The 26,524-nt window shown below is 37.4% G+C and overlaps 1 protein-coding gene across 10 annotated transcripts in view; it reads left to right on the top strand.

Moving 5' to 3' along the window:
- The window catches only part of NCOA1 (nuclear receptor coactivator 1), a 237,848-nt gene that overhangs the window by 9,851 nt on the left and 201,473 nt on the right, over positions 1-26,524 (top strand). For 4 of the 10 annotated variants that reach the window (XM_053201164.1, XM_053201165.1, XM_053201159.1 and 1 more), the window contains exons 1-3: positions 13,304-14,136; positions 23,631-23,711; positions 25,051-25,118. The exons of 1 other annotated variant lie outside the window; for it this stretch is intronic. The gene's annotated coding sequence lies outside the window, so the exon portion shown is untranslated. Of the gene's footprint in view, positions 1-13,303; positions 14,137-23,630; positions 23,712-25,050; positions 25,119-26,524 lie in introns of those variants that run through there. 5 more of the 10 variants (XM_053201160.1, XM_053201166.1, XM_053201163.1 and 2 more) reach the window with 5 other exon arrangements.

Raw genomic sequence — 26,524 nt, 5'->3', positions numbered from 1 at the left:
TGTAGGGGTGTGGAGATGGGAATGCATATACGTATGGAAGAGCCCGGTATCAATTTAAGTGTGGGGAGACCCTGCTGGGTAGGCTAGAATTCACAGTTGCTGTGTTTTTAAACTCTTTCTTTCTAGCATTTGAATCTCAGCTTTCTAGAGTCCTTAGGGTCTGATTTGACATATGCTAAAAACACTTTCCAAGTTTTATCAGCTGCTTAGATCTGTTCCTTTTTTTCCCTCACTGTCATTGTTCTAATTTAGGCCTAATTATTGCCATGTTATCCAAGGTGGTCTCACTGCCCCCAGTGAGTTCCTTCTTAAGTGTGTCCTAAATTTTGTTTTGCAGAGATCATCCTAATTTTTATTTTCATTGTGTTGTTTGCTTAAAAACCTTCAATGGCTCCTCATTACTGTCAAGATGAAATTGTTACTTAGCTTGGCATTTAAAGCTTTCCAGTGTCTGGCACCAACCTGGATTTCTGGTCTCATTTCCCACTATTCTCCCCTAGTAAACTGAAATCAATTGTCAGTTTACTGTCCCTTAAACATTCCTTAGGCTTCTCTGTTTCCACTCCTTTACATATTCTTTTCCCTGGAATGTTCTCCATTATCCTACTCTATACTTCTTGAAATTCTACCTATCCTTAAAAGCTCAGCTCAGATTCCACTTTGCTTGTTAATTGTTTAGAATATGAAATTTGAAAGTGATCTCTTCCTTTTATGAACTCTTTTCATATATATTTTCCTTATTATTCATTTGACACTTTACTGCCTTGTACTGTGTGGAATTTTTTGTTTTCATGTGTCCTATCTCCCAAATTAGGTAGGGTATGAGAATGGCAGAAGGGGCTTATGTTTTATATTTTGTCCTCTGCAATGTCTTACACACATAGATAATAAAATATTTGACAAATCATATTGATTAAACCATAATGCTGCTTATTAATGTACTTAGAGAAACAGACCTTTTTTTTTTTTTTTTTTTTTTTTTTTTTTTTAATGTGTGCCTGGGATACTCGAACATATTATCTAGGGATTCTCTCTACTGGTTTCAGGGTATTTGGGAAATTGATTTGGAAATCAAATATTGGCTGGAGAGCATGTGGTCCTACAGGATAAGAAGCTGGCTCTCATGGCTATGTTCAGAAGTCTGGCATAGCCTGGTGAGTCATGTTCTCCAGTGTAGAGTTCTACCTGCCATGGATAACAGAAAAACTTGTGGTTCTTCCTCTCTCTCCTTTGCCCTGTTGGAGACATAAAGTACTGATGTCTTGGGGATTCCTATACTTCTGTTTTGATTTCTCAGCCTATTCTTCTCACTAAAATGTATATTTTTATTGAGTACTTGTTTGAATGGTGATATGGGGAGTGACAAAATTATTGTATCTTAGGCCTCCTGCCCTTCAAGAAGATCGTAATCCCCATAAAAAAGTCTCATTTGCTTTATGTTATTTATTTTGAGAGAGAGACAGAGAGAGCAAGCTGGGGAGGGGCAGAGAGAGAGAGAGGTAGAGAGAAATCCCAAGCAGGCTCTGCACCGTCAGCACAGAGTCCCATGTGGGGCTCAAACTCAGGAATGGTGAGATCATGAACTGAACTGAAACCAAGAGTCAGATGTTCAACCAACTGAACACCCAGGTGCCCCATCATTTGATTAATTCATAATTTAATTAAAAATTAAAAAATAATAGAAAAGGTATCATATGGGAGTATATAACAAACTAGTTGCTAACTGAGATGTGAGGAAACTCCTGTGGCACTTACTATTTTTAGCACTCACTTGAAATTTATTTATTATCATGTATACTTATTTCTGTTTTTACATGGGTACTATTGCAGCAGCCACTTTGTAAATTATAGAGGGTAGAGCATTTATTACTAGTTATATGTCAGTACCACAGTGTTTCCATAGTACTTTACCCACAGTATACATACGTAGCACATTAATGATGATATGCGTGGTCTGAGTAGGCTTCTTGGCAGAAGTAGAATTTGAATTAGATTTGTAGGATCTGGAATGATGCCTATAGGATAGTCTTCTGGAACATGAAAAAGGGTTCTGTATTTAAAATAATAAAGTATGTTTGATGCACTATCAGGAACGTGGAACCTCTTTGGTTACTGTGCCTTTGACCCTGAAGTGACCCTCATCACTTCTTATGTAATCCATTGGTCAGAAGTAGTCATGGGACAGCTACTTAAGGGGCTAGGAAATGTGTGCAAGAGATATTTTGTGAGCAATAAATGTCTTTGTCTTATCCTTGCAGAATTGGCTTTCTTTAGAGAGGTGCATGAATACCAGAATTGGTAGGCCTTGCTTGGAGTCATTAAAGGAAAAAGGAATTGTTTTGTGTGTCAGTCTAAATGGGATTTTTATTACTACATTAATTTGTGAAAAGAGCTTGTGGTGTTGAATGGTCGACCTTGGGACAATTAAAGGAGAAATTTTAATAATGTCTCTACTTTAGGGGTAGGTAATATAAATTGTTTTAGTTTAGATGGTTTGCTACCATCTTTAGAGTAGATATTTGAAACAGGTGGAAAGTGATTGTTTAGTTTAAGTAAAACTGATCCTGAGCTTTTCTATTCTACATATACTGTTTGGCTGTAATATTGTAGGGTGGGAAAAGTGAGAAAGGGCATAAAGAAAGGGCTTTCTGACACTTTTGGCAGCCTCTTGCTGTCTGAGGATTTCATAAAGTTTCTCCTTAGAGTCCCTGGAGGTGTTTTCCCTTCCTCTTATCAACATACTGCTGAGTAGTTAAAATCTGTTTTCTCTGTTTTTCGTTCCTCTTCTAATGCTTGCTTTGAGAAGGACTACTGGGTGGTAGTTAAAATGTTGGCCAAGTATGCAGGAGTAGGAAGCCCGGTTTCTTATTTGCACATGAGGCCGATATTCCTCCCAGTTTTATTCTTAAAGTCATCAACCTTGAACTTTTTTGACTTTAGGCCTTCTTTATGACTGCGTTTTAATATTCTCTTTTAAATTAAACAATTAATCATATATGTAAATCCTGACTGTATTCTAACAACAAATTCAAAGAAATGGAAGTATGTGGAGTTAAAAGGCAAAAGTCTCTGTAATGAATTATATGGCAGCTGTTAATTTAGGCTGTCTTGTCTCTCCCCACATTCCCCCCAACCCCCCACCCCCTGCCATTTCAGGTCACAGTATTTTTCCCAGTGGCCAGGGGATGGGCATGTGACCTAGGCTGGATCTGATCTGTCGTAGTTTCTTTGGACATAGTGATTGCTGCAGAATGGCTCTATGACCAGTACAGGTTCAGAGCCTTTCCTTCAGGTTGAAAAACGGTTGTTGGACAAGGGACAGGCTCATTCCCTTGGAGTCCACCGAAGTGAGATAGAGTGTGTCTGGCCACATGAAGGAAGTCTGTCCACTGTAGGGAAGGGTGAAGCCAACGTACAGGGTGAAGCAGAGCTGACTGAGACGGACTCTGTCTCTCACACACACTCCCAAAGCATAATCACACACATTCTCACATGCATAAGCATGGGGACTCATTGGAGGCTCTGGATCCTCTTGAACCTTAAATTAGATCAACCCTATATTTCCCAGTTAAATGAGCTAATCAGTTGCCTAACTGCTCGTGCTAGTTTGAATCAGGTTTTTGTCTCTTGGAACTGAAAGAATTCTGACTAATTCAGACCCCCTTTGGCATCTGTCCTGGTTTCTTCCCTAGGATCATACTTTTTGAATTGTTGTAGACTTTCTAAACTTAATGGCATGGGAATTTTTTTTAATTTCAGAATACGAAGGAGCCATTTTATCTTTGCATAAAATGCTGTATAACATTAATTAGATGTATATTCTGTAATTTAGCCATGTTTCTCTCTTTTGATGGACATTTAGATACTGAGTTTCTTGCTGTTGTGAGCTTTGTTTTGGTAGGCATCCAAGTTTGTACTTGTTTTTGCACATGTTTGAGAACATACTTATGGAATTAGTGGTTATGCACATTTAAAAAAATTGATGTCCTTTCAAAATGTTACCCCAAAGGCTTTGTCAGTTTACACTTCTGCCAATAGCATATGATAGTTGTTGCTTTCCCCCACCTTTATGAACTCTGGATATTGTCAGTCATTTCTGTTTGGGGCCTATTTGATGGATGAAAATGATATAACAGCATTGTGGTAATTTGTAGTTCCCTGACTGTTGATAAAGTTGATCATCTTATCAGATGTTTGTTGTAGGGTTTTTTTTTCCTCTAAGCCTCTTAATTTGTTCATGTTGTTCACTTTCCTTTTGGGATACTTGTCTATCTTTTTTTTTTTCCTTGCTTCCTAGCCATAATGTGCTTGTATTTACATTAATGAGGAATGGCCTTGGTAGGCAGCTGACCCTACTACCTGGTTATTTCAGAAAGAAAGATATGATATACCTATTATTCCAAAACCTACATCATACATATATTTTACAGATATCCCTGGACATTTAATTGGTTTATATCTAATAACTTTACATAACTTTAACCAATTCATTTAGTTAACTCAAGGATACATGTCTTAATTGGATGTTCTGTGAGTGCTTAATTGAGGTTAATTTTATGACTAAGATGAATGTTGGGAAACTTGTTATGAGAATTTTCCAGTTCAAAATCACTGAGAGTACATTGAATGGTATAGAACTTTCAGGCTCAACTGACCAGTTTGTCAATTGGCGCAGAATCAGAACCACTTTCAGAGGAAAATTTTGGCCCTATAGGAAAATACTTTCTTGGCTCACTTCCATGGCGAGGTGGGTTGACTGCTAGGTATCTTTAGTGGTTAGGTTTCTCAGTTTTCATAAGTGGACACTAACCTGATTCTGTACTTGACTGAGTATGAAAGTATTTAGTCTACCCTTAATTGGCAGTATAGAATAGCTTCGCTCTAGCAAGTATGTATCCACTTACTTTGCTGCTTAATTCTTATCAAAAACCTAAGCAGTCAGAAACAGCACTCTCTGAGAATTGCTTAAACACATTCAATCCATTGCTTTAGAAACAGTTTTTTACTTGGATCAAACCAGAATACCAGAATGCTAAGTATATAGCTTGCATTGTTTTAGACTGGGGTAGAATTACTTTACAGAATTGTTATTTGGTATAATGCAATCAACCTTTATTGAAGGCCATTAAAATAAACAGCTTTATAAAATTTAGTACTCCTCTTATTGTAGCATTCTTGTGAGGCTATTATCTCCTTTATCTTAGTGCCCTTATTGATGTGGTAACCACTGCTACTACTTTTAGCAACTGTCTGGAATACTAAGACTGAACACAAAATGAGTTAATAGCTGATGGCAAATACTCTTGCCCAAAAGGGGACACCTTTCTGGGTAAAGGATTATGTAATGGTTTGAAGTGTGGACTCTGGAGCCAGATGTCCTGGCCTTGAAACCTGGCTCTTAGGCTTCCTAGTTGTGTGCTGCTTAACCTTTTGGCACCTTAGTTTGCTCATCTGTGAAATAGGGTAATAAAATTGTACCTACCTCTACAAGGTTGTTATGAGAATTTTGTGAGTTTAAACATGTAAAATGCTTGGAACACACCCAGCCCACGACACATGTGATGAAAATGAGCTGCTTTCCCCCATTTTTTTTTTTTTACTATAGTAAGATATCCATAACATAAAACTTACCATCTTAACTATTTTTAAGTGTAGTGTTTTATAGTTCAAGCTGCTATCATCACCATTATTGTTAGAACCCATGTAGTAGTTTTTTTTTTTTTTTTCCCCAGGTCTTTGTACGAGGAAAAGCTGTGTTTCCCCTGACCAGCTGATTTCCTTGTCTTACATAGTCATCATGACTCCTGTAACCCATGGTATTTCTCTCTGCAAGGGAACTCAAAGTCCCTCCCTTGCAGCTCAAGAGAACCTGTGGCATATAGTTTGTGTGGTAAACTTACCCCTGGCTTCATCATATTTTCCTCCCTCATTTTCTCTTTGCCCCAGTCTTATTGCTTTTTTCTTTTTAATTCTAATGCACTTTGTGAGCTGTCTCAAATCTTTTTTAGAATACTCTGGAAATAAACAGGTAACCTACATTACAGCATGTGCCCATGTTGAAATTTCAGTTGAATTTTCATTTAATTTACCTTAACTGACTGCTTCTTGATGACAGAGAGGTGCTATAATTTTCATTAAGATATCTCAGATCTCATCATAGGATGGTTTACTTCTGGGAAAGTTACTGTTGACAGCTAATCATGTTCGTGCTGCGGGTTTTCTTTTAAGCTTCAGTTACAAAAGTGTTCCTTCCTGACTTTTCTTATTTGTTTTTTCCCTTGACCTTTGCTCCAGCCATCTCTTGTAGATTGGGGGAGGGGGTTGGGGAAGATCATTTAACAATTTTTAAAGACTAAACTTATAGTCTTTCAAAAATACTCTTCCAAATAAGACTTTATCATAGATGTAGCATAGGCAGAGTAAAAGCTGTATGTATTGTTATTGCTTTTCTTTTAAAAACCAGAATGTTAATTTACTGATTTACAAGGGATAAAAAGAAATGTCCCAAAGCCTAAAGTATTCCTGAGTAGTCTGGTTAAGTCTCTAGGGTATTCTCTCCACCATAGCATGGGGCTGATGCTATGCCTTTTTGGGGGGAGAATCAAAAATATTTTTTTGACATCAGAATTAATTGAAATGTGTTTTAAGTCTTTTTAAAATTTGTAGATTCCTTCTTCTCTTTCTTTTTTTCCCCTTGTAATTTATGTGTTGAAGAACCTAGGTGGTTTGTCCTGTAGACTTTGTTACTCTGGATTTCTGTTTAGTTTCACATATTTCTCTACCCTCTGTATATCCTATAAATTGGTAGTTTGACGTAGAAGCTTGAATAAGGTTTAACTTTGTGTGTGTGGGGAGCAAGATGACTTTATAGATAGTATTATGAGACACATATAATGCCTGGTTGTGTTTTGGTGATGTTAGCAGCTGTTGGTATTGCTATTGGTTTTTGATTCTTAAAATCCCAACGTGATCATCATGGTGTCTAGATGAGAACAGGGAAGTATTGCCTGGAAATGGTAGGGTCTACGCTATAAAGCAGAACCCTTGGTGACCATCTGAGAATGAAGCTGTGGTGTGTGGAATCAAAGAAGACCCAAGTTTCAGTCTTGGCTCCTGTGTTTAGGAGCTGCGTGATCTTGCCTAATTAACAGCAACAGTAGTAGCAGCTACCATTCATTTAGTGCTTATTTTACACCAGGTTCTGTGCTAAGTGCTTTGTATATGTTGTGTAATCTAATCCTCATAACTATGCTGTAAGGCAGGCATTCTCATCTTTATTTTGTGGTTCACCTTGCTGATAGTGAAGCAGGGATTCAAGCCCTGCTTAACTCTGATCTTGTGCTCTTAATAGCTTCTTAATAGACATTCTTCCACATCTATAAAAAGGGGTATAAATAGAGCTGCCTTATCTATCCTGTGGGGTTAGTGAGATATTGTGTGTGAAAGTGCCTTGAAAAATATTGTGGATGTTAAAATGAGGGGCACCTGGGTGGCTCAGTCAGTTAAGCGGCCGACTTCGGCTCAGGTCATGATCTCGCGGTCCGTGAGTTCAAGCCCCGTGTCGGGCTCTGTGCTGACAGCTCAGAGCCTGGAACCTGTTTCAGATTCTGTGTCTCCCTCTCTCTGACCCTCCCCCATTCATGCTTTGTCTCTCTCTGTCTCAAAAATAAATAAACATTAAAAACATTTTTTTAAATGAGAAGTGTGCTGGGCTGGCAGTATACAGGAAAGGTGGATAGTGGAGGCCTTTGCCTTTGGCTAAGTGAGGGTGAAAGTTTGGACTGGAAGAACCCTCTGGTCACTTTCTAACTTCTGTTTCCATTACTATTGCTGTTGACATGTGGGAGTTTCCTTCTCTTCTTAAAATTGACAGTGATAGAGATTTTATACATAGTAAATGTCATATGTCAGAGGTCACTTAAGAGTCTCTAGGTGAAGATGATGTCTTAGTTTTACTCCATGGGCCATATATGTACAGTATGTACAGATTTTTTTTTAAGTTTATTTATTTATTTTGAGAGGGAGAGTGTGAGCGGGGGAAGGGCAGAGAGAGAGAGGGAGAGAGAGAATCCCAAACAGGGATTTACTGTCAGTGCAGTGAACCCACAAACCATGAGATCATGACCTGAGCTAAAATCAAGAGTTGGATGTAGGGGCGCCTGGGTGCCTGTCGGTTGAGCGTCCTACTTCAGCTCAGCTCATGATATCGCGGTTTGTGAGTTCAAGCTCTGCGTCAGGCTCTGTGCTGACAGCTGGGAGCCTGGAGCCTGCCTCGGATTCTGTGTCTCCCTCTCTCTCTGCCCCTCCCCCACTTGCATTCTGTCTCTCTGTCTCTCTCTCTCAAAGATAAATAAACATTACAAAAAATTTTTAATGGGAATGCAAGCTGGTGCAGCCACTCTGGAAAAGAGTATGGAGGTTCCTCAAAAAACGAAAAATAGAACTACCCTACGACCCAGCAATTGCACTGCTAGGCATTAATCCATGGGATACAGGTGTGCTGTATTGCATTGTTGCACTATATGCTAACTAATTTGGATGCAAATTTAAAAAATAAATAAACAACAACAACAACAAAAAATTTAAGAGCTGGATGCTTAACTGACTGAGGCACCCAGACGTTCCTCAGTACAGATATTTTTAACTGAGAGAGCAAGAGTATAGTCATAGTTCTTTTTCTTCTTTTCTTTTTTTCTTTTTCTTTTTTTAATATTTATTTTATTTTTGAGAGAAAGAGAGAGAGAAAGAGACAGAGCATGAGTTGGGGAGGGGTACAGAGAGGGAGACAGAATCTGAAGCAGGTTCCAGGCTCTGAGCTGTCAGCACAGAGCCTGACGTGGGGCTCAGACTCACAAACCTCAAGATCGTGACCTGAGCTGAAGTTGGCGCTTAACCAACTGAGCCACCCAGGCACCCCCATAGTTCTTCTAAAAGGATAAATATTTATTAAAAGTAGGAGAAATATTAACTGAATTTGTATATTTCTTTAGCTGGATAGTGGGTATATCTGTTAAAATTATTTTCAGTGCCTTTTTTGTATGTCAAATATTTTGTAATCAATAAAACCATTATTAAAAGTGCTAACCACTAATATTTGCATGTGTAACAGACTATGAGAAATGGGTATGAAGTCAGTACCTGTAGGTCTGTCCTTCAGCAATTTGTTATCGATTATGATAAATTGGTACTGAGTACATGGATAGCTGTTTAGAAGAGTTCTATTGCAATTTCCAGCTCAGTGGCAGAGGGTATCGTGATTGATGTCTGAGGCAGACATGTAGAGTATAGGAACAGTGCATTGTTTTTGCTAACCGTTGATTATCTCATGTGTTTATCAGAAAGCCCTGGGACTTCACCTGGACAGTTTCTTGGTCCTGTGCTTACTGTAGTTCTTCTTTTACCCTGGGAATCATACCATGATACTGTATCTACTATGGTGAAATCTACTAGGATTTCATTATGATTAATCCCAAGAAAGAGTTCCTATTTATTTTTATTATTTTTATTGAGATATAATTCATGTATCATAAAGTTACCCTTTTAAAGTGGCTTTTAGTGTATTCACAAAGTTATACAACTATTATCACTGTTATCAGACTGTTCTACCACCCCAAAAGAAACCCCATGGAACCATACAATATTTGACCTTTTGTGTCACACTTCTTTCTTTCATTTTGCATAATACTTTCATGGTTCTTTCATATCGTAGCATGATCTGTATTTCATTCCATTTTATGGCCAAATAATATTCCGTTGTATGCATAGACCACATTTTATGTATCTGTTTAATTGTTGATGGACATGTGAGTTATTTCCACTTTTTGACTATTATGAATAATCTGGCTGTCAACTTCCATGTACAAGTTTTTACACGGACATATGTTTTCCTTTCTTTTAGTAATATACCTAGGAGTGTGTGAGAAATAAGGCCACTGACCCAATCAAAGGAGGAATGCGGAGGAGACTCGGAGCACAGTGAAGCAAGGCTTTAATCACCGTTCTTGCAAGAGCAGGTGTCTGATGGACAGGCACGCTCGAGGCAGTTACAGCAGGCAGTTTATCTCCTAGCATGCAAGGGCCTCCCCCGGTTCCTCATTGGCTGAGTACTAGAGAGGTTACAGCCTTACCCAGACCACGCCTTTGCCCATGTAAGGCAAAAAATAGTCTGATTGGGACAAATGTACATTCCTTGAGGTGACACAGAGACTTCAGTTCTTTGGCTCACACTCATTGCAAAGCCTGTGAAAAATAAGCCCACGAAATGGAGAGGGGAAGAAGAACCAGGAAGTGAAGTGTCTGAGGGTTTGGGACTCTATTGTGGGTAGGTGGGGGTTTGTACATATTTCCAATGGGTTGTAAACCTCTTGTTACTAGACAGCCCTGCTTTTATTTGGTATTTCTGAAAATGAATCATCTCACTGACTTCTCAAAGAATGGAATTACTGGGTCATATGGTAACTCCGTGTCTAACATTTTGAGGAATACAAACTTTTCCAAAGTGGCTGCACCATTTTACATTTCCACCAGCAGTGTATGAGGGTTCTGATTTCTCTATTTCCTTGCCAGCACTTACTATTTTTTACAAATTTTTTAAGTATTATTTATTTATTTATTATTATTTTAAATTTTATTATTTTTCTTAAATTTACATCCAAATTAGTTAGCATATAGTGCAACAATGATTTCAGAAGGAGATTCCTTATGCCCCTAACCCATTTAGTCCATTCCCCCTCTCACACCGCCTCCAGTAACCCTCTGTTTGTTCTCCATATTTATGAATCTCTTATGTTTTGTCCCCCTCCCTGTTTTTATATGATTTTTGCTTCCCTTCCCTTATGTCCCTTTTGTATCTTAAAGTCATCACATGAGTGAAGTCATATAATATTTGTCTTTCTCTGACTGACTACTTTCACTTAGCATAATACCCTCCAGTTCCATCCATGTAGTTTCAAGTGGCAAGATTTCATTCTTTTTGATTGCCAAGTGATACTCCATTGTATATATATACCACATCTTCTTTATCCATTCATCCATCGATGGACATTTGGGCTCTTTCCATATTTTGGCCATTGTTGATAGTGCTGCTCTAAACATGGGGGGTGCACGTGTCCCTTTGAAACAGCACACCTGTATCCCTTGGATAAATGCCTAGTAGTGCAGTTGCTAGGTCTTAGGGTAGTTCTATTTTTAATTTTTTGAGGAACCTCCATACTGTTTTCCAGAGTGGCTGCACCAGCTTGCATTCCCAAAGTGTTTTTTTATTTATTTTTGAGAGACAGAGAGAGACAGAGCATGAGTGGGGAGGGGCAGAAAGAGAAGGAGACACAGAATCTGAAGCGGACTTCAGGCTCTGAGCTGTCAGCACGGAGCCCGATGCGGGGCTTAAACCCATGAACTGTGAGATCATGGTCTGAGCCGAAGTCGGATACTTAACCAACTGAGCCACCTGTCAGCACTTACTATTATATGACTTTTTGACCCACACCATTCTAAAGTGTGAAGTGGAATTGTAATTTGATTTGCATTTCCCTAATGACTAAGATGTTGAACATCTTTTCATAACGCTTATTGGCCATTCATACATCTTTTTTTTAGAGAAATGCCTATTTAAATCTTTTGCCAGTTTTTAAATTTGGTGATTTGCCCTTTTATTATTGAAAATATGAGTCCCATATCAGATATATGATTTGCAAATATATTCTCCCATCATGTGGATAGTGTTTTTACTTTCTTGATGGTGTCCTCTGAGGCACAAAAGTTTTTAATTTTGGTGAAGTCCAATTTATCTTTTTTTTTCCTTGTCCCTTTGGTGTCATAACTAAGAGACTCTTGCCTAATCTGAGGTGATGAAAATTTATGCCTGTGTTTTTTTCTAAGAGTTTATAGTTTTAGGACTTAATTTAGGTCTTTGATACATTTTGAGTTAATATTTCTCTTTGTGTATGAGGTAGATTTCAGTTCTTTTCAGTAGAGATAAAGCTCGTTATTTTTAAATTTACACAGCAAGACCCTCTGATTAACCTCACTTGATAATATCTTAATCAGTATATGATTTCCTGCCACTTTATTAGTTTCACCTCTGACTTCCTGCTAATGAGTATTTTGTTGGTCTTAAATGGAGTTTCTTTATCAAAGCCATATTAACCTTTGCACTTAAAAAAATGTGAGAATTAGGAGGAAGTTTATTGATCATGCAGTCAACCTTTTACCAGAGTAGAGGCTTCAGCATCTGTGACGGAGAGGCTTTCGACTTCTTTTTTGACACTTTCAGAGATGATTTGTTTACTGTGCTGGCTTTGGCAGCACATATACAGAGATGATTCATTCACTGAATTGTATTGCACTGTAATGCAGTATTTAAGAAATCTTATCTAATCAAAAATCATTTTATAAATAAAAAATGTTTCAGAGGGAAATGATAGTTATTGAGTTTATTGATAGTTTACCACAGTTTTAATTTCATTTTTCCTGTAGCAATTTAAGTTAAAAGCAGTTGGTGATTGTATCATGTTATGGATGGCAAGTATGTGTCACCCCAGAATTCATATGTTGAAGCCCAAAACCCCCAATGTGATGGTATCAGAAGGTGTGGCCTTTTGGTGGTAATTAGGTTTAAATGAGATGTGAGGGCACAGTCCTCACAATGGGATTGATGTCCTTGTAAGAAGATACCAGGGAGTTTGCCCGACCCCCCACTGCCCCATAACATGTGGTGATACAGCATGAAGGCAGATATGTATACACCAGGAAAGGGCCCTCATGAGGCACCAAATCTACTGGCACCTTGATCTTGGACTTCCTAGCCTGCAGAACTTTGAGAAATAAATGTTTGTTGTCTAAGTACCCCCAGTCTCTGATGTTTTGTTATAGCAGCCAGAAGTAAGACATATAATAACCCACAGGGGTTTATAATTAAATGAAAGCATTATATCCACCAGTGTATTCAGAGAAATACTCATATTCCTAAAGCAATTCAGCTCAGTTTTTTAATTTTTATTTAAAATTTTATTTTAATTAATTAATTTTCCAGAGCACAGCATACACTTTATCTTAATACTAAGCATTAGAGTGATAAAAAAAATACAGAATGGAAAATTAGAGTATCACTTAGTCTTTGTGATTACGTAGTTCTGGTCTTTCACCATTTCTTTTTTTTTTAAATATATAATTTATTGTCAAGTTAGCTAACATAGTGTATACGGTGTGCTCATGGCTTCAGGAGTAGATTACCGTGATTCATCACTTACATAAAACAGTATGTAATTCAGCTCAGTTTTAAAAAGCTAATGGTTAGAACATTTAACATTTATTCTTTTATTCAGCTGGAATATTGCCCCTGGTAGCAACTCTGCATTTTATCAATGTCCTCTTAAAACTTAGCTCCTAAAATTAAAGTCAGTACTTGGTGTATTGCACATATTAGTACAAAGTATGGCTGGCTGATGGTTTTTGTTTATTTTGTTTTTTCTTATTATAGAACTCAAAATTAAGCTGTTTTTTTGGTAGACATATATTTGGGACTCATGTTGAACTTATGATTAAGTGAAACCCCTTTTTAACAAGTTACTAAACTTCATGTTCCCTTCCTTTGAAACTCCTTAGAGTTGCCGTGAAAGTTAATTTACACCTACAAATTATCTGGGCTCTTCTCTGTGACTTATTGGCTACGTGACCTTAGCCAAGGTACCGAATTTCTTTGACCTCATTTATCTGTGAAATGGGGATAATACCTCCATTTTCACAGTGTTGTTGGGGGTTTAATTAGATGATGTGTGCCAATGCATGCATGTGGCTCTAGCATTCCCAATGGAAATAGGTCTTATGCAAACAGTCTTCTGTCATAGGTGCTTTGTTGCTGGCCTTACTTAACTCTGTCAGATATTGACTATTTGTTAAATAGAATCCACCCAGTTCAGATCTCTTTATGTGTTGGATTGATAGGAACTATTTGCATATGAAACATGCAGAAGAGAATAAAGAATAGTAGAAGAATCATTCCACGTACCATCCACCTAACTTAATTGGACTTTAACATTTTGCTGTATTTCAGATTTTTTTAAAAAGAAGTAAAACAATGTGGAATTGAACCCTCCGTGTACCATTCTCTCACTTTACCTTCCTACCCATTCCCTCGAGGTAAACAGTATCCTGAATATTTTTGTTTCCTCAAATAATATAACTATTTTGCATGTTTTAAAAATTTAGATATGTAATATACTGTAATATGCTCTTGCAATGTGCTTATTTTTCCTCAACATTTTCTACTGTGTGGCTCCACCATAATTTATTTACCCATTTGTCTTTGGGTCGTTGTTAGGTAGTTTCCAGTTTTTTATTATTATACAATGCTACAGTCCTGAACATGTTTATCGTGAACATGTGTGAATTTCTGTAGAGGGTGCATGCGTGTGTGTGTGTGTGTGTGTGTGTGTGTGTGTGTGTGTTTAGGATTGGACTCACTAGTTGAGGAGTATATGCCTCTTCAGTTTTGAAGAATAATTTGACGTTACTTAATGAAGTACACCAATTTAGACGTTACTGCCAGAGTGTGAGAGTTTTACTTCCTCTACATTTCCTCCACCAAGTTTTAGCATTATCTAAAGTAATGAATTCAGCAGGTTGTAGATGGTGAGCAGTTATTAGGTTCAGCAGTTTGTCTGTCCAACTTTAGAAGCCCTTGGCATGTGTCAGGAAACATTTATACTATCAACTGAACAGGCTCCTGGAACTGTGTGGCTCCAGATTTCTGACTAACTTATTCTGGTGTAACCCATAATTCATTCAACAAATTTAGTTGAAAAATAGCAACTTTGAACTTCTTAGCAATGACACAATCCTATAAGTGCTGGTAATAGTCTTTATTATGTGTATTTTATTTGATTACACTTCTTTATGGAGCAAGTAAAGTAAGATTCTAGTCTCTAGCAATTGTGACTTAAAATAAGTACTAACCCATTAATAAAATTGGTACAGGATATATACTAGGGCAATAAAATGTAAACATAAATAGAAAGTCAAATTTTTATAGTTTAAGATTTTGACATTGAAAGACATTTGTGATCATTTATATAAAGTAAATATGGTGAAGTGTAGTGTAACGAGTGAATCTATAGCACTGGTAGTTATACTCTGATATGTACTGATAGCTCAGAGACAAAGATGGTACACGTTTATTGGATTAAGAAGCAAATGTGTGAGCCAGAAATAAAGGTGCTTATCACAGCTTGACCCTTGCTCGAACTCCGGGCATCAGAGTAAGTTATAGCTATTAAATCTAGTTTAGCATTAAGAAAGAACTTATCTCTAATTTAAAAAAAAATAGTATTAAAAACATATTTCTTCTGAAGTTCCCAAATTATTAAATGTGCATTTAGGAATCATTTGGGGGACATTTACTTTGGCACCCGTGTTAAATGTATTTCTCCTTTGGTATTTTAAGAGATTAAAGGTAATTCATGATATATTACTTGGTTGAAAGCTATCTTGCTGTCTTGCTTGCTTGTTTTTGTCCCCCATTTTCTGAAAGGAAAATAGAATATTGTGGAAAGTAGCGAAAAATATTAAGAAGTAGAAGGGAGGAAAAACTTAGAGCGAGTAACTATATATAGTCCTGTGCCTAGACAAAAGCTGTTAATATTTTGGTGGATTTCTGAAAATTACAATATGAATTTATAATTTTATTCAGAATTTTGGGTGTTTTTTCCAAAGCAAAGAACTGTTCTTTAATTTTTTTGGATCAGGAGTTGAAAACAAACAAACAAAAAGAAACAATCAGGAACCTTCAGTGAAAGGAAGGTATTCTTAGTCTGTCACGGAGGGACAGCCATAGCAGCTCAGCCAGCGGCAGGCAGGCAGGCAGCTCGGAGCCGCCGGAGTCTGACCTCCTCCGTGCAGGCTGCCCGGTGGTAAACGGGCTGAACCTTGCTCCTCAGGCTGTAAAGGCACAAGTGACACGGACCCTGCCCTACAAAATACATTTTTTCTCTTTATGAATATGAATAGGTTTTCCCCCTTTTTAAAAAAAAAAGTTTATTTATTTTTGAGAGAGAGAGAGAGAGAGAAGGAACAGGGAGAGGCAGAGAGGGAGAAAGGGAATCCCAAGCAGGCTCTGTGCAGTCAGCATGGAGCCTCACGTGGGGTTTGAACTACGGAACCGTGAGGTAGTGACCTGAGCCCAGATCAAGAGTTGGTTGCTTAACCAACTGAACCACCTAGGTGCCCCGGTTTTTCCCTTTTTTAATTGAGGAGGAACGAAGACAAAAGTTAACTAAGCTGTAAATGCAAATAATTATGTCATTGTTGTTAACTGAGGCAAACTACAGCCACCCTTCTGACATTGTTATTAATAGTTATATTAGTAGAGCTTACCTTAAAAAAAAAAAAAAAAAACTTGACCTAACCCCTTTTAATTCTCAGTCTGGTACCTGACCTTTTAGTTTTCTCCCATCTGTTAGTGTCATCTTTCTCCCTTTCTATTACTCCCTCTGTTTTACCTATTGCTTTTATAAAACTGCCTTTAACCTTTTCCCCAATGTACTCTCCTCTCTGTCTAGCTTTTTTTCATTTGTAATATGTCTCTAGTATATTAATATACCAGAGTTTTTTCCTATGCACACCCCTCAACCACATATACCCACCATTGTTTTGGTCTACACATTGTTGTGTTTTGTTTGTTTTGTTTTTTATGTTTATTTTTGAGAGAGAGACAGACAGGCACACACACACACACACCACACACACACACACACACACACAGAAGCTGAAGCAAGTTCCAGGCTCTGAGCTGTCAGCACAGAGCCCGATGTGGGGTTCGAACTCATGAACTGTGAGATCATGACCTGAGCCAAAGTCAGACGTTTAACCGACTGAGTTACCCAGACATCCTTACACGGTGTTTTAATATCTGTTGAATTTGAGTGCTTTAAGGATAGCATATATTCTGTTCAGTAAGATATAGCCCCCACTTCTTCCTATTGGCTTAAATTCACCCCATTTACACATTTTTGTTAACTTAGGTGATTGTAGGGATTTGAATTTGCACGTTTTATACTATACTATACTCTCTGTGAAAGTGCAGGAATAGATCCATACACACATGTTAAACTGATTTTTGGCAAAGTTACCAAAGCATTTCAGTGGCAAAAGGGCAGTCTTCAACAAATGGTGCTGGACCAATTGGATATCTACATGCGAAAAAACTGACTTCAATCCATATTTTGTTCCATAGTAAAAGAAAAAGTAACTCCAAATGGAGTTAACTAAATACTCCAAATGGAGTATAAATATAAGTAAATATAAAACTTAAAACTTTGACACTTGTAGACAAAAGAATAGTATAAAACCTCTGTGACCATTGGTTAGGAAAAGATTACTTACATTCAGTACAAAAGGCATGATCTGTAAAAGAAAAAAATTGATAAATTGAGTGTCATCAAAATTAAGAACTTCTGACCTTGAAAAGACACTATTAAGAGTGGGGGGTGGGGGGTAGGGGGTGGGGAAACCAGCCATCAGAGAAATGTAAACCAGAGCACAAAGAGATACCATTTCGTATCCACTATGACGCTAGAATAAAAAAAAAAAAAAAAAAAAGTCAGATAATAACAAGTGTTTATTTGAATGTGGAGAAATCAGAATCTTCAAACACTGCTGGTGGAAATATAAAATGGTGCAGTCGGTTTGGAAAACAGTCTGGCAGTTTAAGATATCCTGCTGAACTCCTTCAAGTGTTAGCTCAGATCTCACCTTGAGTAAAGGAGGTCTACACATAGCTTCCTATTTAGTGTCCCTTCCTTTTCACTCACAATCCCTTTCCCTGCTCTTTTTTTACCCTCTAATACATATCACCTTATAAATATCATGGCATAATTTACATGTTTTATTCTGTTTATTGTTTGCCTCTTCCCATTGGCACGTAAACTCTGTGAGGCCAGGATAGAACAGTGCCTGGCTCAGTGGCCTGTCATTAAATGTCTGTTGAATGAATGAATGAAAGCTGGCACTGGCTCCACATCTCATGCTCTGAGTCACTGTGATATGCAGCCTCTCTAACTATTATTGAGTTTTCATAATGACTTAATTTTTATAATGATTCAGTAACTATGTAATACTTTAGCTATACTGTAATTTATCAAACTATTTCTTGTGATGTAGTTTATTTCTGAAGGATAGGGCCATTCATTTAACAAACATTTAGAAGCCTTTAGAATCAGGCTTTGTGTGCCAGCCTCATAAAGATGAAGAAAATATGGACCTTGTTCTCAAGGAACTGTCAAACTACAGTGGCAGTAGATATAGCAGCAGTTATTATAATGATATGTGATAAGGGCACCCATTAGAGGCATTTGGAAGGTACAAAGAGAATACACCAGACGTGCCCAACTCTGAGAGCTAGAGGTTGGGTCCTGATTTGGGGGTGGGGTAGAATTGGGAGGAGGAAGGACAACTGAACAAAAGGATGCAGTAACCAAAATGTTCATTGAGGGACAGTTTCAGTCAGAAGTTAAAACAGAGGGGAAGAGGACTCAAGATTGTCAAGGATGAAAAGGGTAAAGTACAACTTTAATCATTAGCAATGTCATGTCTTCTAGTAATTTGTAGCGTAACACATCGTTGTGATCTGAGGAAGATTCTTACTTTCAGAAGTCTGCAAGTGGTAATACATTTGGTTTGTGTTTATCTTAAAATATGTATTACTCCTTACCCTTAGGAGAGGATAGGATCGAGTTCTTAGAATTCCTTTAAACTGCAAACAATGGGTATTATAAACTAATAATTGTAGAAGTGAACACTTTTTGAGTATTTATTATATACTAGGCACTGTTCTAAACATTTTACACGTGTTAATTAAGAATAATATATTTTACCTTTAGTTATATGTACGGTCATGTTTATCTGTAGGTGGATTATTTATATTTGGGTTATCCATTCATTTCAAAAGATCTCTTCGTTGACTGTGTCCTTCTACCTTCCCCTCAATATCATTCTCCTGTAACAATCATGTTTTTATTACACCTAATCAGCTCCCCCATCATCATTTATACCTGTATTTTAAAGCTGATAGATTGTTTTTGTCTTTCTACCACACGTGTTGACATTTAATGGGAAAGCAGATGTCATGTTAAGCCTCAGACCAGTATATAGACTCATTTTCCTCATTCTTAGAATTTTCCTAACTTCTTAATATTTTATTTATCTATTCAAGGTTTTTCTCTAATTGAGGTGTATTAATTTACACAGGACCAGTGGAAGCCATTTTTCCCAGTCCTATTTGTTATCAGACTCCCTCTGCCTATAAATCAGAGATATAATTCTTAGAAACCTAGGATTAGAGGAAGGAGAAAGGTTATGAAACAGAATCCACTTATGGGAGCTGATTTCAGACAAAGCTTTTGATGGACTTTGCACAAAAATATCTTAATCAACATGATGATTTTTTACTTTCACTTTGTTATGTTGCCTGAAATTCTGTCTATTAAGCATTCATTTAGATAGACAAATACCTGCTTCTAAGATAACTCTGGTTAGGTTAAGAGTTTATAATCTGTTCTAGTCAGATTGCCTCTGCACTCCTAGTGTAGTTGTGATTAGAAGGGAGAAATGTAATATTGGAGATGAGGGTATTATGGTAAGATGGGGCAGCCAGAGTATGGCTAGAGTAGGGTTCTACAGTGTAGGGGAATTTAAGGTTACCAAAATTAGGGAAGAGGGTCATGGAGAAGACTGTGCAGAAATGTGGAATTTGTAAAAGGCAAATTGATTTAGTAAAAAATTACTAGAGATGACACTTTAGGGGAAACAAAGGACATTTTTTTTCTTTAAGGCTGTCTTGTTCTGATGACCTCCTGCTCACATGCGTCCAACTTAGGTTGATTCTTCAATGTAGTCTCATTTTCCATATTTGGGAAACTAGTATGGGGGTGAAGATTAAGTTGAATTTGGGAAAGATACAAGCAAATAAAATGTAACTCCACTATAGTTAATGTTGTAGTCCAGTTTTGCAAAATAAGCTTTTGTGGATTAGCCTGCCGATTGGACCATAATTTGTGACATTTCTTTTATAGGAATATGCATATAAAATATTAAATGACTAACATATAGTTAAAATAAAGGCTACAATTGGTTTTAGAGAACAAAGCCCTCATTTTAAGGGTAAGTATTAGGAGAAAAGAATCTGAGATTTGTAAGGGACCTTTTTTTAAATTTGGGGTATAATTGACATATTATTGATATATTAATTTCAGGTGTACAGTGTAATGATTTGATGTTTGTATACCCTGTGAAATGATCAAAGAAGTCCAGTTACCATTTATCACCATACAGAATTACAAACTTCTTTTTTCTTCTAGTGATGAGAACTTTTAGGATTTACTCTCTTGACAGCTTTCAGATATGCACTACAGTAATATTAACTGTAGTTACCATGCTGCTGCATATTACACCCTCTGATTTATTTATTTTATAGTTGGAAGTTTGTATCTTTTAACCCCCTGGAACCTTTGGTTTTTTTAGTCCATCTCTCTTCTGTTTGATTATCTTTAGTAATAATGATTGTGGGGTTGGCTTCTTTCCATTGTCTACTTATTTGTCCTAGTTACATTCTCTGAAGTCATATAGAACACATCTCTGTCCATTTTGATAGGTCGAGGGTTCAGGTATTTGATGACTGCTTTGATGTCTCTATATGATGATAGCTAGTCTGTCTTCCCATATGCTTCTCTTTTTCAGGCTGATTTCCATAGCTTAATTGTTCTTGTGTGCCATTGTTTTCAAACTTGGAAATCCTTCTAGATAGTCTCTAACTTTAAGTCCTTGAAATCATGGTATTCAAAAACCTCATCTCATGGTTTAAATGTGATTCTAATCAGCTGAGGTCAGAATGGGTCTATTTTATCAATGTGCTCAAGATAGTCCAAGTTTCCAATTAGTTTTTTTTTTTTCTTTTTTTAAATGACCATATATGCTTCATTTTGTTCCCATTAACTACTTTGGTCACGTAAGCCTGTAGATGAATTTATTTATGTATTTACCTATTTATTTTCATAATTGGCTATTAAGCCAGATCTTCCTGTCTTCATTTTAACTTAAGAGAAGAGAATGATGTAGCGAATTAGGCTATGGACATTAGGGGCAAAAAGATTTGGGTTTTCCCATGTAGTAGTAAAGTGTCCTTGGATTATTGACTTAGCTTTTTTTTTTTTAAATGAGGACAACGATGCCTCATTACTAGGATTGTTACGAGAATTACATGAAATATCTATTGAAAGGACTTTAATATGCTTTATTCTAGTGCTTTATTTACTGTTACTTTTTAAAATTTTTTTTAAGTGGGCTTTTTGCCCAGCTCTGAGTGAAGTGTGGGGCCTGAACTCACGACCCTGAGATCAAGACCTGAGCAGAGATCAAGAATTGAACACTTTACTGACTGAGCCACCCAGTTGCCCCTATTTACTATTAACTTTAAAAATTTTTTTTAAATAAACATTTAATAGATGCTAAAGAGTTTATAAAAATATGTAGCCAGTAAAGAATACTACACAGGATACATTTATGTATCACCCTTAATTTAGATCTAGTTTGTTTTTAACCTAGTGTTCTATCCTTTAGATCATTTACCATTTTTAATTTTCATTTATCGCATTGTCTAGGCTACTCAGGTTTATGTTGTCAACAGATCTGATGAGCAAAATTTTTTTGAATTATTGGAGCAAGTCATTGAAAAAAATATTTAACAAGGAGGCCTGAGGCTGAGCAGGGGGCCAGCCGCCGCAGGGCTGTTCCTTGGTGGGTATTGAGTGTGGTTAGTTAGCATTGTGTAGGATCAAGGTTTATGGACAGCTACTCTGCCTGGAAGTATCCTTACCCACTTCTTTCTGCCATTTTTTTCTCTAGAAGGATATTTGAGAGATCAGTGCAACATTTATGTATTCTCTTTAGTATTGTCCTGATTTATCCACCTAATTTTTTTTTTGATGGCTATGCTGTGAAAACTGCTAATTTTATGAAAAGATCAGCCATAATTAGCATAATGACATAACTTAAGCTCTTAGATAATTCAGCTAGTGGTAAAATATACACATTTTTTTGTTTTAGCATATTGTAGATTTTAAAAAATCAGTTTTAAATTTCTCAGATTATTTAAGTTCTTAACATAACCCCCCATGAATTAAGAGATGTTCTACTACTTATCACAAATAGCATTTTATTAATTTCTCACTAAAAATTGCAAAGTACATCAGAGTTGCTACCAAAGATTTCCACTTTAAGAATTAACAATAGCTTATTTTTCTGGTGCCACAATTTTGAAAGTCTTTTACTGGTCAGCGGAATATCTGAAGAAGTGTTGGACAGAAGATGTTCAATACAGTTTTGATTTAAGCAAAAAAACCTATGTTTGTTTACCATTAAAAGTTAGAGATGGATCATTGTGTTAATAATTACATTCACTTTGTCATTTATTTATGTTACGACATTTTAGTGAGTAAATTTTTATTATGATTAACACTGTGGAATTTCTAACTAATTTATTTTGGGAAATAAAGACACATCTGTTTCTTATACTTCACTTTTGTAATAGTATGGCCCTGGGCCTATGTTTCAGATTTTAGCTTTTGTTCTCTCAGGGGGCTTATTGATTGTTTGTTCCTCCTGAGGCCCAATTTTCTTAATCTAGCCTTTGTTGTCACATAGTTATTTCCCACTAATTTATCATCCATATGCCGATTAGACATACTAACATGTAGTGGCATTGCAGTCACTGTCTCAAGCTAGGTTATTTTGCATTTTTCTTTTACTTCCTTTAAAATGGCAAAGTCCTGGGGAGTCTGGGTGGCTCAGTCAGTTGAGTGTCTGACTTCAGCTCAGTTCATGACCTCATGGTTCACAAAGTCGAGCCCCACGTCGGGCTCTGAGCTGACAGCTCAGAGCCTGGAGCCTGGTTTAGATTCTGTGTCTCCCTCTCTCTCTGCCCCTCCCCTACTCATACTCTCTCTCTCTCTCTCTCTCTCTCTCTCTCTCTCTCAAAAATAAATAAAATATTAAAAAAAATTTAACTGGCAAAGTCCAGAGTTCACACGTATTCAGACTTGGATGTGTAGTACCTTTGCAAATCTCATCAGTGCTGGTAGGGAGAGGAGGAACTGAGAAACATCTTGAGGTTGAAACGTAAGGTAAAGAAAATGTACTTATGAATATTTTAGATAGAAGATATCTCTTAAAAGAGGTTGATTGCTGTGGAGCCAGAGTCTTATGGGGATTTCTTATAATATCAGATTTCTTTGTAGCCTCACTTCAGCAGTATTAAAGCCTCATAATAAAAAATGATCTTGGGGCGCCTGGGTGGCTCAGTCGGTTGAGCGTCCGACTTCAGCTCAGGTCACGATCTCACAGTCCATGGGTTCGAGCCCCGTGTTGGCTCTGGGCTGATGGCTCAGAGCCTGGAGCCTGTTTCCGATTCTGTGTCTCCCTCTCTCTCTGCCCCTCCCCCGTTCATGCTCTGTCTCTCTCTGTCTCAAAAATAAATAAACGTTAAAAAAAAATTTAAAAAAAAATGATCTTATGGCTTCTTGAGTGTTATCGAATAGCAGTGATGGACTGCTCAATTGAAAACTATGCTAACTTTTTGTTTGTAGGATGGGGGAAGGGAACAACCCATTATCACAAGCAAACCAACAAAAACCCCTTTCTTTCCTTGTAGACCTACAACTATGCAGGTTTGGGAAATTTACCTTACTTTCTTTTTTTCATTTTTATTTATTTTTTCATTTGAGAGAGAAAGTGTGCACAAATGGGGGAGAGGGGCAGAGGGAGAGAGAGAATCTTAAGCAGGCTCCACACTCAGCACGGAGCCTGATGTGGGGCTCAATCCCACAATCTTGTTAGTGATCATGACCTGAGCCAAAATCAAGAGTCGGTTACTCAACCAACTGAGCCACTCAGGTGCCCCTACCTTACTTCCAGTGTTAAGAGATGACCTTTTATGTTTGTTTGTTTGTTTGCTTGCTTTTCAGGATGTCTGATAAAATTACCGAATAGATCCACAAAAAGGACAAATCTTCTATCTGTGTTTGGTACTTGGTCACCTGGTAAAATCAAATCTATGGCCTGAACGAATGCTTTTCACCTTTCCTTCCCCAGTTTGAGCACTAGTAGCCACCTCCAAGAGAAGTTTTATTCTAAGGCAAACCATGGCCAAATTTAGGTGATGGTGCAGTTTGGGAGAACTATCATTTTCAAGCAGTGTTTAGCTGTTAAGGTGGTATTATCCGTCCCACACCTCACATGACATGAACAGTAATAGGACAAGTCAATAAAGTTGAATGATCTTTGTAATGGGAATTGGAAGATCCGGGTTCGAATCCCTATTCTGTTAGAGGTTCTGAGCTTGAGCAGATCAGTTTCCCTCTCTCTCTGGGATGTAGTTCTTTTAATCTGTAACTTTTGAAGGCTTGCATGTGCTGATCTCTTAAAATCTTTTCTGATTTAAAACGATAAGTTAATTATTGTATTTTTCTCACTATTTCTAAATGTCTGTGTATATGTTTCCCCTTTTTTCTAGGGGGAAAAGTTAAATGACTTTCTGAGACCAGTTTGTATGATTGTGAAACTGCCCATTCCTGATTCTTCCAGTTTTGTTGTTTATTCATTTATTTAGCAAACATTTATTAGGCATGTGCAGAATTTCAGGTTCTTTTAAGTTCTGGGAAGATCAAGAAGACATAGAACTCTGTCCTCAAGTAGTTTATAGTCTAGTAGGTGAAGAAAAACTCTTAACACAGTGTGATTAAAACAAGGGGAGGTGTAACATGGCAACGTGGTGGCACAGAGAGGAAGTGAATCTTTTTTGGCCAGTCAAGTAACGGTTTGCAGAGCAGGGGACCCCTGACTAGAGTTTTAGAATGGAAAAAACCTTCTTTTTGCCCCTCAGTAAAATAGGAGATTCTTAACGTAAAGAAGCAATTAGGAAATATAGATATCGAAACTCAGGAAAACAACCACACTTAATACCTTGATATGCATTTCTTCCCACACTTTTGAATCTGGATTTTGAAGGATGCCTAGAAGACTAAACAGAGCGGGAGGAGGACACATTAAAGAGCAAAAGAATGATAAATACAAAGGTATGAAATTCTGCAAAGGCATTTGTATATGGCCAACTCTAAGTTGTTAGGTATTGCTGGACGATGAAGGGTATTGCATGAGGAGTGGGAAGATGTTTGGAGTCACCAGCTGTATTGAGGACGGTGTGATAGTTAGGCATTTAGAGTCTGTCTGTCAGAAGTTGGGAGCCCATAAAGGGTTTTACGATAGGAAAGGGACAGATTCATGATGTGATCTGCATTTTAGAAAACTTATTTTTGCCAATTTCAACAAGGTAGATTGAACACTCACTACCTTTTTGCTTTCCTTCACCAAATCTATAGACATAATAGAAAAATATATAGGTAGTCATCCATAGAAATAAAAAGGGGAGGGACGCCTGGGTGGCTCAGTCAGTTGAGCATCTGGTGCTTGATTTTTGGCTCAGGTCATGATCTCAGGGTCGTAGGATTGAGCCCCGTGTGGAACCTCTTGAATATTCTCTCTCTCTCTTCCTCTGCCCCTCTCCCCACTCACGCTGTCTTTCTCAAAAATAAAAATCCAAAATTAAGAAAAAAAAGAAATAAGAGGAGGAAATCATTGTAAATTAGAAACTGTGAAGAATTTCTGAAGATAGGAGTTCCGTTGGGTAACACTCATATCCAGAGGTGGGGGAACCTGAGAGCAGGAAGCATCCCCCAGAGTTATCAATAAGGTGATTCATTAGCCTTACTGTAACATAAGCAGCTCCAACCCGTGTATGTTCTGATACTAATTTCGGTCAAGCAAAAGGTCAGTTTCCAAGGGAGAACTGCATGTAGGAGCCTGGGTCTGTGAGATGGTGAAGCACCATCGGTAGCTGGCTGTTCTCGTATATGGAAGACCAGGCACTGAGGCACCTTGTCTGTTCTTCCTCCACTCTTCTTGAAAACAATATGAGTATTGCTTCCTGAATGAAGTACCAACAGAAGCCAACAGCATGTAGCAGAATCCCAAATATAAGGCTAAGAATTGCCAAATGTTTCAGGAAAGCCAACACCATGCAAGAGAATCAACAGAGAGCTCAGAGTCCAGTAAAAAGTTACAGATTTATAAAAAAAAGTTACAGATTTATAAAATGAGCTTAGCCAATAATTTTAGAGAGATAAGGAATTTATTATATTCTTAACAACAAGTGATTATAAAATAAGGGTGGGCATTTATTAGGAAGAGTCAATTAGAGATCTGGGGAATGAAAAATGTGGTTGTTGAAATGGAACAACCTACTTGGTGCCAGTGGAGGATGGATTAGAACACTACATGATGGTAGCAGAGAGAACTGGCCTTTTCTGGTGATCCAGTGATCCAGTGAGATCCTGAACTAAGATAGTAGCAGTAGGGATAGAGCTGAGGAAACAAATACAAGAGATGTTAAAAAATACAGAATTAATAAGACCACTTGGGTGTG

This window comes from Acinonyx jubatus, chromosome A3, assembly GCF_027475565.1.
Source record: "Acinonyx jubatus isolate Ajub_Pintada_27869175 chromosome A3, VMU_Ajub_asm_v1.0, whole genome shotgun sequence".
Taxonomy (NCBI): Eukaryota; Metazoa; Chordata; class Mammalia; order Carnivora; family Felidae; genus Acinonyx; species Acinonyx jubatus.
The sequence above is the reverse complement of the archived record's forward strand: the minus strand, read 5'-3'. Positions and strand labels throughout refer to the sequence as shown.